The sequence below is a fragment of the Callithrix jacchus genome, chromosome 5 (assembly GCF_049354715.1).
Source record: "Callithrix jacchus isolate 240 chromosome 5, calJac240_pri, whole genome shotgun sequence".
NCBI classification, from domain to species: domain Eukaryota; kingdom Metazoa; phylum Chordata; class Mammalia; order Primates; family Cebidae; genus Callithrix; species Callithrix jacchus.
In genome coordinates, this window is record NC_133506.1 from 72,970,915 (window position 1) to 72,986,500 (window position 15,586).

Consider the following 15,586-nt stretch of genomic DNA (forward strand, 5'->3'; position numbering starts at 1 on the left):
AACACAGTTGAACTTGACCAGTTCATTCTTCCTAAATGTATTAGTCAGATATGTTAGTTCACTTGAAGTTAATAGAGGGCCACAGAAAGGCTAATACTTAGTGTTTGAGTTCCTACCACAAGGAAGGAGGAATCATGAGTTGGATAAGTTCTTAACAGCTGTATTCATTTTAGAGTAAGAATGCTATTTGTATATATTGGCATTTGTTGATTAGGACACTTGATAATGTGTAATTGCTAAAGTTTAATTTTTATTTTTGTTAGGATCTTCAGTGTATTCCAGTTATTTTCTGCTTTTAGGCGTTTAAATGCAGAATTGCAGGCAAAAAAAGCTGACGTGGTTCGACAAGCTAAGGAAATAATAGTAAGTAAATGTACAGTTATTAATAATTCCATACAAAGGCTTGTGTTTTAACTTTTTAATTTTTTATATGCACACACACACACACACACACACACACACACACACACACACAATTAGCCAAAGCATGAGTGTTCAGTTCAATGAATTATTACAAACTGAACATGAGTATATATGCATAGGTATGGGGATGTGTATATGCATAAGTTTTTTTTTTTTTTTGAGACGGAGTTTTACTCTTGTTACCCAGGCTGGAGTGCAATGGCGCGATCTCCGCTCACTGCAACCTCCGCCTCCTGGGTTCAGGCAATTCTCCTGCCTCAGCCTCCCGAGCAGCTGGGATTACGGGCACGCGCCACCACGCCCAGCTAATTTTTTGTATTTTTAGTGGAGACGGGGTTTCACCATGTTGACCAGGATGGTCTCGATCTCTTGACCTTGTGATCCACCCACCTCGGCCTCCCAAAGTGCTGGGATTACAGGCTTGAGCCACCGCGCCCGGCCTATGCATAAGTTTTTAGTAAGCACACATTTTCTGAAAGCCACTGAAAAAGTATTTTCCATTTAGATGCAGCAGTTGTCTAAACTGTCATTGTAAATTATCATTATTAATTGATAGGATAGAGTAACTCTCCTTAGAGGAGTAAAGAGTCTACTTTCAAGCTTTTACCAGTTCTTATCTAATTGTAATTCTTACTTTCTGTCCTCCCTATCCCCCAAAATGAAGTTGATGGAACCAGGGAAGGAAACCTGGGCAATATTTTATCTTAATGCCTTATACAAATCAATGATTATTTGTTAGTTTAGGAATAAGAAATGTATCATACATAACATTCCAAGTAACATATTTTGATAATGATTACAGATTTGCTAGTTAGATTTATAATGAAATGGTTTACTAAAAATATTTTTATTTCATCTTTTAGTTTTTGCTAGTGTCTGAAAAGCAGGAAAATACTTGTACAAAAGGACCCCACATTGTAGTAGAATGACAGATTCATTACATTTTTGCTTAGAGAACCCCCTAAACAGAATTTCCCCCTGCAAATAAAACACATAATAGAAAACTGAGACAAGCTAGGAAAGGGGTTGAGGAGTTGATTCCCACCCCTGCAGAAGCGAACAATATAAGGTTTCTCTTATTAATTTTTGTTTACTCGCTCTCTTTAAAATTTTAACATTTGTAGTTATAGTAAGTGTGTATATTTATAGGGTAAATGAGATATTTTGATACAGGCATGCATTGCATAATAATCACATCATGGAAAATGGGGTATCCATCCCCTCTAGTTTATTCTTTGTGTTACAATCCAATTATACTCTTTTAGTATTTTAAAATGTACAATTATTTTGACTATAATAAACCTGTGTGTTATCAAATACTAGAAACTATTCATTCTTTCTAACTGTATTTTTTGTACCCATTAACCATCCTTCTCTCCCTCCCCTGTATCCCCACTATCCTTCCCAACCTCTGGTAACCATCCTTAACTCTCTATCTCGGTATGTTAAGTTGTTTTGATCTTCAGATCCCTTACATAAGTGAGAACATGTGAAGTTTGTCTTTCTGTGCCTGGCCAATTTCACTCAATGACCTCCAGTTACACCCATGTTGTTGCAAGTGACGGGGCCTCGTTATCTTTTACGGCTGAATAGTACTCCATCCTGTATATGTACCACATTTTATTTATCTGTTCATTTGTTCGTGGACACTTTGGTTGCTTCCAGATCTTGGCTGTTGTGAATATTGCTGCAACAAACATGGAAGTGCACGTATCTCTTTGATATACTGACTTCCCTTCTTTGGGGCATATACCCAGCAGTGGGATTGCTGGACCATATGATAACTTTAATTTTTTGAGGAACCTCCAAACTGTTTCCTTTGTGGTTGTACTAATTTACCTTCCCACCAACAGTGTACCAGGGTTCCCTTTTCCCACATCCTCACCAGCATTTGCTATTGCCTGTCTTTTGGATATAAGCCATGTTATCAGAGGTGAGATGATATTGTAGTTTTGATTTGCATTTCTCTGACGATTAATGATGTTGAACACCTTTTTTTATGCCTATTTGCCATTTGTCTGTTTTTTTTTTTTTTTGAGAAATGTCTATTCAGATCTTTTGCCCATTTTTAAATTGGGTTATTAGATTTTTTTCCTATAGAGTTGTTTGAGCTCTATATTTTCTGCCTTCTAATCCCTTGTTGGTGGGTAGTTTCTCCCATTCAGTGGGTTGTCTCTTCACTTTATTGATTGTTTCTTTCACTGCAGAAGCTTTTTAACTTGATGTGATCCCATTTGTCCATTTTTGCTTTGGTTACCTGTGCCCGTGACATATTATTCAAGAAATCATTGTCTACTCCAGTGTCCTGAGTTTCCCCAATGTTTTCTTCTAGTAATTTCATAGTTTTGAGGTCTTAGATTTAAGTCTTTAATCCATTTTGATTTGATGTTTGTATATGGGAAGAAGAAGCAGTCTAGTCTTGCTCTTCTGCACGTGGATATTCAGTTTTCCCAGCACCATTTATTGAAGAGACTATCCTTTATCCAGTGTGTGTTCTTGGCAACGTCAAAAATGAGTTCACTGTAGGTGTATGGATTTGTTTCTGGATTTTTGTCTATTCTGTTCTACTGGTCTGTGTGTCTGTTTTTGGGCCAGTACTGTGATGTTTTGGTTACTACAGCTCGATAGTATAATTTGAAGTCAGGTAATGTGATTTCTCCAGTTTTGCTCCTTTTGCTTTGGATAGCTTTGGCTGTTCTGGGTCTTTTGTGGTTTCATATAAATTTTAGGATTGTTTTTTCTATTTATGTGAAAATGCAATTGGCATTTTGAAAGGGGTTGCATTGACATTTTAACAATATTGATTTTTCTAATCCATGAACATGGAATATCTTTTCATTTTTTTCGTGTCCTCTTCAATTTCTTGCATTGATGTTTAATGGTTTTTGTTGTAGAGACCTTTTACTGCTTTGGTTATGTTAACTCCTAGGTATTTAATTTGATTTGTGACCCTTACGTTTTTATTTGCGGGATTACTTTTTAATTTTTTTTCAGATTGTTGACTGTTGGCATATAGAAATGCTACTGATTTTTGTATGTTGATCTTGTATCATGCAACTTTACTGAGTTTATCACTTCTGATAGTTTTCGATGGAGTCTTTAGTTTTCTCCTAATATACGAGTATACCATCTGAAAACAAGGATAATTTCACTTCTTCCTTCTGATTTGGTTGCCCTTTATTTCTTTATCTTGCCTGATGGATCTAGTTAGGACTTTCAGTACTATGTTGAATAACAGTGGTGAAGGTCGGCCAGTTCTTAAAGGAAAGGCATTCAGTTTTTCCCATTTGGTATGACACTAGCTGTGTGTCTGTCATATATGACTATTATTATATTGAGGTCTGTTCCTTTCATACCTATTTTTAAAAGTGTGTTTACCATGAAGGGATGTTGAATTTTATCTAATGGTTTTCCAGGATCAGTTGAAATGATTGTATAGTTTTTGTCCTTCATTCTGTTGATATGATGTGTCACATTGATTTGTGTATGTTGAACCAGCCTTGCATCTCTGGTGGCATGTGGTCAGGGCAAAGGATATTTTTAATGTATTATTGAATTTGGTTTGCTAATATTTTTTGAGGATTTTTGCATCAATATTCATTAGAGATATTGGTCTGTAGTTTTCTTTTTTGATGTGCCTTTGTCTGGTTTTGTATCAGGGTAATACTAGCCTCATAAATGAGTTTGGAAGTCCTCCCTCCTCCTCTAATTTTTGAAATAGTTTGAGTAGGATTGGTATTAGTTCTCTAAATGTTTGGTAGAATTCAGCAGTGCAGTCATCAGGTCCTGGGCTTTTCTTTACTGGGAAAACTTTTTTATTCAAGCTTGTTACTTGTTATTGTTCTGTTTAGGTTTTGGATTTCTTCATGGTTCAATCTTGGTAGATTGTATGTTGGCGTCTAGCAATTTATCGGTTGCCTCTAGATTTTCCAATTTATTGGCACATAGTTACTCACAATAGCCACTAACAAGCCTTTGAATTTCTGCAGTGTCAGTTGTAATGCCTCATTTTTAATCTCTAATTGTATTTATTTGGGTCATCTCCCTTCTTTGTTACTCTGCTAATTTTTATCTTTTAAAAAAAGTTGCTTCATTGATCTTTTCTTCATTTCAAATTCATTTATTTTTGCTCTGATCTTCATCTTTTCTCCTGCCAATTTTGGATTTGGTTTCCTCTTGCTTTTCTGGTTCTTTAAGATACATTGCTGGCTGGATATGATGGCTGATGCCTGTAATCCCAGCACTTTGGGAGGCCAAGGCAAGTGGATTACTTGAGCCCAGAAGTTTGAGATCAGCCTGGGCAACATGGTGAAAGTCCATCTCTACAAAAAATACAAATTAATCAGATGTGGTGGTGCATGCCTATAGTCCCAACTACTTGGGGGACTAAGGAGGGAGGATTGTTGAGCCCAGGAAGGTCCAGACTATAGTGAGTCATGATTGTGACACCACACTACAGCCTAGGCAACAGAGTGAATCTCTGGGAAAAAAAGAAAGAAAGAAAGAAGAGATGCATTGCTGTCATTTATTTGAAATTTTTATTCTTTTTTGTTATAGGCACTTATAGCTACATATTTCCCTCTTAGAACTGCTTTCAGTCTGTCTCATAGATCTTGGTATGTTGTGTTTCCATTATCATTTGTTTCAAGAAATTTCTAAATTTCCTTCTTAATTTCTTCATGGACTCACTGGTCATTTAGGAGCATATTGCCTATTTTCTATGTCTTTGTATAGTTTCCAAAGTTGTTCTTATTCTAGTTTTATTCCATGTAGTTAGAGAAGATGCTTGATATTGTTTCAGTTCTTAAAATATTTTACAACTTGTTTTGTGACCTAACATATGGCCTGTTCTTGAGAAGGATATGTATGCTGAGAAGAAGAATGTGTGTTTGTTCTGTAATGTCTATTGGGTCCATTTGTTCTGTAGTGCAGATTAGGTCTGATGGTTTTGGGTTTCTTTCTGGGAGAGCTGTTTACTGCTAAAAGTGGGTGCTGAGGTCTCCAGCTATTGTTGTATTGTGGTCTAGCTCTCTCTTTAGCTCAAATAATATTTGCTTTATGTATCTGGGTGCTCCAGTGTTGTGTCCATATATATTTATAGTGATTATATCCTGTTGTTGGGTAGACCCCTTTAGCATTATATAATGACCTTGTCTCTTATTACAGTTTTTGTTTTGAAATCTATTTTGCTTAAGTATAAGCTCACCTGCCTTTTTTTGTTGTTGTTGTTTCCATTGGTGTAGAATATCTTTTTTCTACCCTTTTATTTTCATTCTATGTATACTTTATAGGCGAAGTGTGTTTCTTGTAAGCAAGAGATCATGGGGTCGTGTTTTATCATCCATTCAGTCTCTTACATTCAATGTTATTACTGATAAGGGACTTAATCCTGCTATTCATTTTTTGTTTTCTGGTTGTCTTGTAGTATCCCTTCTTGTCTGCTTTTTATTGAAAGTGATTTTTTCTTGTGGTATAATTTAATTTCCTGATTTTTATTTTTTTGTGTGGTCATTGTATGTTTTTTGACTTGAGGTTACTGTGAGGCTTGCAAATACTCTCTTATAACCCATTGCTCTAAGCTGATGACAAGTTGACACTGATTACAGAAACAAACATGGAAAAAGAAAATGAATAAAAACTCTACACTTTACTTTTATCTCCCTAGTTTTTAACTTGTTGTTCCTGTTTATCTTATTATCCTGTCTATGTCTTAAAAAGTTGTTGGCTAGGCACAGTGGCTCAAGCCTGTAATCCCAGCACTTTGGGAGGCCGAGGCGGGTGGATCACGAGGTCAAGAGATCGAGACCATCCTGGCCAACATGGTGAAACCCTGTCTCTACTAAAAATACAAAAAAAAAAAAAAAAAGAAAAAGAAAAAATTAGCTGGGCATGGTGGTGCGTGCCTGTAATCCCAGCTACTCAGGAGGCTGAGGCAGGAGAATGCCTGAACCCAGGAGGTGGAGGTTGCGGTGAGCTGAGATTGTGCCATTGCATTCCAGCCTGGGTAACAAGAGCAAAACATAGTTATGATTTTTAATTGGTTCATCATTTAGTCTTTCTACTTGAGAGTAGTTTATACACAATTACAGTGTTATACTATTCTATATTTTTCTGTGTTTACTATTACCAGTGAGTTTTGTACCTTCAGATGATTTCTTCTTACTCATTAACATCCTTTTCGGTTAGATTAAAGAATTTCCTTTAGCATTTCTTGTAGGACAGGTCTAGTATTGATGGAATGCCTCAAGTTTTGTTTTTCTGGAGAGTTCTGTTATTCTCTTTCATGTTTAAAGGCTATTTTTGCTGGATATACTATTCTAAGATAAATGATTTTTTTTCCTTCAGCACTTTAAAAACATCATGCCACCGTTGCCCAAGTTGGAGTGCAGTGGTGCCACCTCGGCTCACCTTGCAGGTTTGAGCAATTCTCCTGCCTCACCATCCTGATTAACTGGGACTACAGGGTGCACCACTACACCTAGCTAATTTTTTTTATTTTTAGTAGAGGTGGGATTGCGCCATGCTAGCCAGGATGGTCTTGATCTCCTGACCTCATTACTGCCCGCCTTGGCCTCCCAAAGTGCTAGGATTACAGGCACGAGCCACAGTGCCTGGCCTGTGATTTCATTTATTTGAATCTTCTGTCTGCTTTAGTTGGTCTGGCTAAGGATTTTTCATTTTTGTTTATTTTTGCACAAAAAACCCAACCTCTTTGTTTTGTTGATATTTTTTCTATACCCTTTCTATTCTCATTTGATATATTTCTGCTCTGATCCTTATTGTTTCCTTCCTTCTGCTAATTTTGGGCTTAGTTTGTTTTTTTTCTAGTTCCTTTAGGTGTAATGTTGAGGTGTTTATTTGTGGTCTTTGTTCTTTTAAATGTACATGTTTATTGCTATAAACTTTGCTTTTACAACTGCTTCTGCTGTGTGCTGTAAGTTTTGGCATGTTTTGTTTTCATTTTTTTCTCTATATATTTTATAATTTTCCATATGATTTCTTTTACTTTTTTTTTTTTGCCACATTGGCTGTTCAGATGCATGTTTTTTGATTTCTTACATTTGAGAATATTCCAGGTCTTTTTTTCCTGTTATTATTTTCTACTTTTATACCATCGTAGTCAGAAAAGATTTTGATATATTTTTAATCTTAAATTTGTTAAACTTGTTTTATGATCTAACATATGGTCTATCCTGGAGAATGTATAATGTGGGCCTGAGGAGAATATGTATCCTGTGAATGTTCTACATATCTCTCTTAGGTCCATTTGGCTGAAAGTATAGGTGAACAAAAAAGTGCAGGTTAAGCCCAATATTTTCTTATTAATTTTCTCCTGGATCATCTTCCCATTGCTGAAAGTGTGATATTGAAATCTCCTTCAATTATTGTATTGCTGTCTATCTCTCCCTTCAGATCTGTTAATATTTGCTTTATACATTTAGGTGCTCTGATGTTGGGTGGTACATATGTATTTATAATTGTTATGGTTTCTTTTTTTACAGTTTTGAATATAAAGGCTATTTTATCTGATAAATAGCTGCTCTATTTTGATTTCCATTTGTGTGGGAATTGTTATATTTTCTTTTTTTTTACTGTTTTGAATATAAAGGCTATTTTATCTGATAAATAGCTACTTCTCTGTTTTGATTTCCATTTATATGGGATATCTATTTTCATCATTTCATTTTCAGTCTATATGTTTCTTTACAAGTGAAATGAGTTTCTTTTAGGCAGCATGTAGTTGGGTCCTGTTTTAAATTTACTTAGCTGCTCTGTATATTTTATTGATTTTAGATCATTTACATTTAAAGTAATTATTGGTAGATAAAGATTTACTATAGATATTTTATTTATTATTTTCTGGATATTTTGTGGATTATTCCTTTCTTTCCTTCTTACAGTCTTTCTTTGTAATTATGTAATTTTCTGTAGTAGTACGCTTTATTTTCTTTTTCTCTACTCTGTATCTACTATAGATGTTTGCCTTGGGGCTACCATGAGGCTTATGTGAAACATCTCATAGTTATATCCAACTTAACTTGACTCACATAGAAGAGGTGGAAATTTCTAAATGAAGCTTACAAGTGGGACTTCAGGTGTTTATGTTTTAGGAATCTTCAAAATGTATGAGATCTCTAGAGCTGTAGGTGCCACTGTAATGAACTGAAAGGATTCATTTCCTGCCAAAGGGTAGCTAAATCATCTCTCTTACAAAACCCAACGGTGACTCAGACAGTCAGTCATTTCTCTGGTCATTCATTTACAAAAGATTCATTAAACTACTCGATGTGAGACACTGCTTCATGGCTTAGTGATACCAGTGTAAACAAAGCACATTTGCTCCAATTGTAGCAGTTGTATGGTGGTATAAAAGCTAAACATGATATTGGAAGCTTTTCAGGATTAGAACTGTGTGACCATGGGCAGGTCCAAACCTCTCTGATATTAGTATCTTCAAATGTAAATTGGGATAATATCTGTCCCAAATAAATTGTCTTTAGATGATCAGATATGCTAATGAATGCTAATGCATGTGGGAGTACTTTTTAATGGACATTTTTTTTTAATTTGCTTTTTTTTTTTTAACATAGGCAACTGGTTACGTAGCATTTCTTCTCAAGTGTCCAACTTGGTAAAGAAACATGATGACCAGAATGTCAAAGGGTTGAGCATGTCTTATGTGTTTTAAAACTAGGTTCATCACTAGAACTGTTGCCAAAAGAAAGCACATTGTCAATAATGAATTTAAGATCTGTCAAAACACAAGTGATAAAAATTTCATCTTCAAATTTTTAATGCTCTTATTAGGAACTTTTATTTTTCACAAATGAAACATCATTTAACATCTTTATAATTGTCCAACTTTTAAAATTATCCAGCATGTTCCTGAATTTAACAGGTTTTAATTTCTAAGTTAATCTCTACCTTTCCATGTATTGCAACCTGGAAGCGAATATGAAATCCTGAATACACAGTAATATTTTCAGCTATTCATTTGTTTACTAACTTGTTCTCTCATTGGTAACATATTAAAGTAATATATTAAAAATACTTGTACATCTTGGTAAATGAATATATCTGACCCCAGGGATATTCTTACAAATGTCCAGTAGCATAGGAAGAAATATGCTGATGGAAAAGTATGCAGGTATAATGTATCTCATTATAATTTATTACAACCTTCTTTTCCAGATTAATTATTGTGTGAACAAATTTTAAAATGTCACGTAAGTGTCATGATGAACCTGTATAATTAAAATGTGGTTTACCGGTTCCTTTTCTCAGATTCTAAATTATTGACGTTGTGATTGTATTAGTGCAGCTTTGTTCATTTCTCTCATGTTTAATGTCTGCCCACAGGAATAGATTTGCTTATAATGTTAATGAACCAAAAGATGGATGGTAAGAGTTCATTGCCATGGTTGATCTGATTTGTAAAAGGCTAATACAGTTCTATGAATTCAATGTTATGTCTATTTCTCTATTCTGTATCATCATCTAGTAGCTAAACAGATTGGAAGTCCCTTTTGGGGTCAGTGCTCACATAGAATAGCAAAGCTGAAAATCAGTCGTGTGCTGAGATTAAAACGGAGTGGTTGGGAACGTGAAAGTGGGGGGAGTATGTAAACAGAAAGAGTAGGAAAGAGTGGAAACAGAGGTAGCACATGAAAGCAGTTCTGGAGGAAGGGTTCAGGAAGATAGGTCAGGTCCTGCCACTTCCCAGGGTTAGTCGATCTCATAGTTATCATATCCACGCCTAACTGACTGGGTTATATTGTATGTGTGCTTTTAATTCATAAGAAGTATAAACGGCCAACAGGTCTATGAAAAAAATGCTCAGCATCACTAATAATCAGGTTATGATCTTTCCCAGTTAGGAGAGCTATTATTAAAAAGTCAATAAATGCTTGCAAGGATGCTGAGAAAAGGGAACTCTCACATACTGTGGATGGGAGTGTAACTTAGTACAGCTATGAAGGTAAACAGTATAGAGAGTTCTCAAACAACTAAAAATGGAACTTCCATATGATCCAGAAATCCCACTCCTGGGTATTTCTCCATACAAAAGGGAATCAGTATATCAAAGGGAGACCTGCAACCCCATGTTATTTGCAGCACTGTTCACAATAGCTAGAATAGCAAGTCAACCTGCGTGTCCATCAGCAGATGAATGGTAAAGAAAATGTGGTATATATACACAAGGGAATTCTGTTCAGCCGTAAGAGAGAATAAAAATCCTTTCATTTGCAGCAACATGGATGAAACTGGAGGCCATTAAAGTAAGAGAAATAAGGCAGACCCTGACAAGTAACACATGTTCTCACTCGTATGTTGGAGCTAAAAATGCTGACCTCATGAAGGTAGAGTGTAGAATGATGGTTACTAGAGACTGGGATGGGCTTATGTGTGTTGGAGGGGATAAAGAGAGGTTAGTCGATGGTTGCAAACATTAGTTAGAATAACTAATGTTAATGCTGTGTTCCACAGCACAGTAGGGTGACTATAATTAATAAATGTATTTCAAAATAGCTAGAAGATTTGAAATGTTCCCAACACAAATAAATGATAAATACTCGAGGTGATGAATATCCTAAATACCTGATCAATAACCTGATTGGATCATTATACATTCCATGAATGTGTCAAAGTATCACATGAATGCCATAAAAATATACAAATATTGGTAAAAAATGATAAGGAATTATGTATAATAACCAACAAAAATAAAAGATCAAGGAAAAGTAATCCTTTAAATCATGCAGGGGAGTCTTCCAGTGAGTTCCTTCAATGAACAAGAATGGCCTTTCCCTCATGCCTTTTAAAGTGTCAGCATCTTGCTAAGTGGAGTTTTGTATTAAAACACAGCACTGATTTGAATAATGTATTACCTTAAATGAAAACCAAACACTTCTTAGTGATTCTTTCAAATGCTGAGGAAAAAAAACAGCAATAAGGCATTTTTGAGATACATATATTTTTCTGATCTGATAAGATTTGCAAGAGTATTATCGGTGATCTGTATTTTTTTCTTCACCTAATATACTAATCTTAGAACCTAACCCAGGAGTAAGCTGTGACTCCATTGCATTCTCCATTAAGAATAAATAAAATTTACCCAGGTCAAGGGGTCTAAGGCAGATACTGGACACTGCTAGATACTTCAGGACTAGGCAGCAGCTGCCTGGAGTCAGCAGATAGCTAATAAAGAGGCAGGCACATCCAGGGTGGTAAACAGGTTTCAGAGATAAACAACGGTGGGTAGGAAAGTACAGCTACTGGGATTTCAGGCTTAAAAACAGATTCCAGAGATGAAGAGATGAGCAAATAAAGGGAGAAGAAAACAAGAAAGAAAGCCTAGTAAATGGTATTACAATCTGATCATAGTGGAGAAGTCACTTGATTTCTGATATATTTGATCAGTCTCAGGTTATATGCCAATTAAGTACAATTAATGTTTTCGCCATTTCTGTGCTTCAAATACCCAAATATTTTGTTTCATAATCAAATTTTCTTTTTTTCTGTTTGTCTTAACATTGTTTGGCCATGTTAAACATGTATTTATATTGGAGGAATAAAAGATGTGTTATATATTTAAAAATAATTTTGTATAGTATAGCTCTTGTTAGGGTATAAACACATTTGATTGAAGAATTTTCTTTGCTCTTAGAGGACACTAAGAGAAAAAATACTGCAAAACTATAGAGAAAAATTATGGCCCAAGTAAAATAGCAATATTAACTTTTTGCTGTTAGTATGCCAGGGATACTTAAAATTTGTTGTAGATTGTCTACCACAGAAAACAGACTCAGATGAAAATGAGTGTGAAGGATGTTTCTTAGGGAGTGGACTTGGGCTCAGCACTTGGGGTGTGGAGAAAGGAAAGAATTAGGGTTGGGCATAGAAAGAATTGGGACTGTGAAGCACCACAACAGGGACGCAGCTGACTCCAAAGGGAGCCCTGAAGCTTGGGTAGCCTCGCAGAGTTGTTCCTCTTTGGGGAGAGGAGCTGATTGTTTATCCCCAGTACTTGGGTGGGGATTCACTGGAGAAGAGGTCATCTCTTTCAGTGAGGTCATACCCAGCTCGGGGTTTATATCCTTGAGTCTTGAAGGGAATAGGGCAGAGAGATCTGGGCACTGCAGTATTCATGACAATTCCTCCATATTTCTGTGGCCCTTTGTCTCATATAATTTCTCAGGGTGGCTCCTTTAGGACTCTGGTGGGACTTTCTCTTTGGAGAAACTTGTAAGGTTATAAGGGAAAAAGGTCAGTAGGACAAATTCAACCCCAGCTGCTACTGGGGAGGCAGAGCTCTAGGCTAAACTCTCGGATTCATTCTAGAGCCCTTTACTTTAGTTCTTATAATGGTAGAAGGATGCCAACTTTGTGGGTAGCCCACGCCTTCCTTCCTGTGGGGACCAAGTTCATGTTTACTTTTCTTAGGCTATGGCTATGGCAATTATGGGTTTATGATTAAAATTAGATGATGGATTTTAAAATTAGATGATGGATTACAGTTCCTCATCAGCAACGGAACAAGCCCTGATGGAAAAGGACTGTGTGCCATTAACAGAAGTAGGCTTCAGAAGGTGGATGATAAGAAACTTCTGGGAGTTAAAAGAACTTGTCCTAACCCAATGTGAAGAAACTAAGAACTTTGAAAAAAGGTTTGATGAAATGCTAACAAGAATAGATAATATAGAGAGGAATATAAAACACAACACAAAAACTTAGCAAAATATGCACAAGTTCGAATAGCCGAGTAGATCAAGCAGAAGAAAGAATATCAGAGGTCGAAGACCTACTTAATGAAATAAAATGAGAAGACAAGAATAGAGAAAAAAGGATAAAAAGAAATGAGCAAAGTCTCCAAGAAATATGGGACTATGTGAAAAGACCTAATTTACGTTTGATAGGTGTACCTGAATACGACGAACAGAATGACTCCAAGCTGGAAAATACTCTTCAGGATATTATTCAGGAAAACTTTCCCAATCTAGCAAAGTGGGATGATGTTCAACCCCAGGTAATACAGAGAACACCACAAAGATATTCCTCAAGAAGAGCAACCCCAAGGCACATAATCGTTAGATTCACCAGGGTTGAAACGAAGGAGAAAATACTAAGGGCAGCCAGAGAGAAAGGTCAGGTTACCCACAAAGGGAAGCCTATCAGACTCACAGCAGATCTCTTAGCAGAAACCCTACAAGCCAGAAGAGAGTGGGGGCTGATATTCAATATCCTTAACAGAACTTTCAGCCCAGAATTTCATGTCCTGCCAAACTAAGCTTCACAATTGAAGGAAAAATAAAATATTTTATGAACAAGCAAGTACTCAGAGATTTTATTACCAACAGGCCTGCTTTACAAGAGCTTCTGAAAGAAGCATTATACATAGAAAGGAACAACCAGTGTTAGCCTTTCTAAAAATATGCCAAAAAGTAAAGAGCATCAACATAAAGAAGCATTTACATCAACAAATGGATAAAATAGCCAGTTAACATCAAATGGCAGTAACCCTAAATTTAAGTCGACTAAATCCCCCAATCAAAAGATACAGCCAAAACCCAATGGTATGCTACATCCAGACCCATTTCACATCCAAAGATACACAAAGACTCAAAGGGATGGAGAAAGATTTACCAACCAAACGGAGAGCAAAAATAAATAAATAAATAAATAAATAAATAAATAAGCAGGAGTTGCAATTCTCGCATCTGATAAAATAGATTTAAAAGCAACAAAGATATAGTGGTAAAAGGATCAATACAACAATAAGAGCTAACAATTCTAACACCCAGAAACATAAGACCCATAAAGAGATTTAGACTCAACGAGACAGAAAATTAATAAGGATATCCAGGACTTGAACTCAGATCCAGAACAAGTAAACTCAATAAATATTTATGGAGCTCTCCATTTTAAATACACAAAATATACATTCTCCACCTTAAATATAGAAAATATTGATTGGCCATTATTAATACCGATTTTTAGAATAAAGCTACATTCTCATTCTCTCTCCCTCTTTTTCTTCCTTTCTTCCTCTCCTTCACTCCTTTTTTTTCTTTCTTTCAAAAAAGAAAACCCAAATATTTAAGTGCACAATACAAAAAAAATATATAGTGAGGAATAATCTATCACTACAAAGTAGTCATGATGAATTTATTAACTTTTTAAACTAAAACCAAATCTAGACATTGTTTTCAGAATCAAGTAAAGCTTTTTAAATCAACTTTTTCCAGGCTTGCTGACAAACACCAAAGGCAATAAATCTGTCTGCAGCACACTAAAGTCAAATTATGATAGCGGGGCAAATATCTACTTGCAGAGGCGTAGCAATGACATAGTGTCAGGGATTTAGGTGATTAGTTTATGTTGATAATCTTAGTAGGGTAATACTACAGTATCCTTTCAGTCTTTCCTGTATTCAAGGTATATGTTGAAACATAAAAATTCCATTATAAAAACTGTGTGGATGGAAATCCTCCTCATTATATGTCTTTGGGCCTGTACAGGATACTTTTTTGATTTGAGGTGGCTGATAGAAGCCTAAATAAGACTTTTGTCCTCCATAGGACAATTTCATTTTTCTGATATTTATTAGTTCACTATTAATCTCTGTCAAGTGTCTTAGGCAAACATAATATTGATTGGAAGGACTGGTTAGATACATTGAGAAAATAGCGGCATAAATGCATAACTGCTAGGAGCAATGCTCCACACTCCTGTTACCAAAGTGTTTCAGGAAACAGCAGCATTAGCCTCATCTGAGAATTTGTTAAAAAGGTATATGTTTCTACCCTAGATATACTGAGTCAGAAACAACAACAACAACAAAAATTAGATGATGGAATACTAACATGTGCCAACCACCTTGGTGTTAGGCTGATTGCTCACTTCTCAAATGTGTAATAGCAGCTTGCCTCCTGATGACTAGGCCATGCGCCTTTTCCAGGATGGCAATTATCCCTAATTCATTTTTTGTTGTTGTTGGCCTTGGACACAAGGTGCCCAAAATGTTGAAGTGGCAGCTGTATTTTCTATCTGCTGGTGGAAGAGTGCTCTACACCTGTGGTGCCCAGAATTGTGGAAATGGGAAGCATGCATTCCCGAAGTGGGTTCCCGGGGGTGATAGTAACAGGAGCCATTGCGGCTTCCG

The 15,586-nt window shown here is 36.0% G+C and overlaps 1 long non-coding RNA gene across 5 annotated transcripts in view; it reads left to right on the forward strand.

Moving 5' to 3' along the window:
- LOC118153702 (uncharacterized) overlaps positions 1-15,586 on the forward strand; it is a 94,875-nt gene that overhangs the window by 9,447 nt on the left and 69,842 nt on the right. For all 5 annotated transcript variants that reach the window (XR_008481478.2, XR_004743159.3, XR_004743158.3 and 2 more), the window contains one exon: positions 264-363. This is a non-coding gene — a long non-coding RNA (uncharacterized LOC118153702). The remainder of the gene's footprint in view (positions 1-263; positions 364-15,586) is intronic.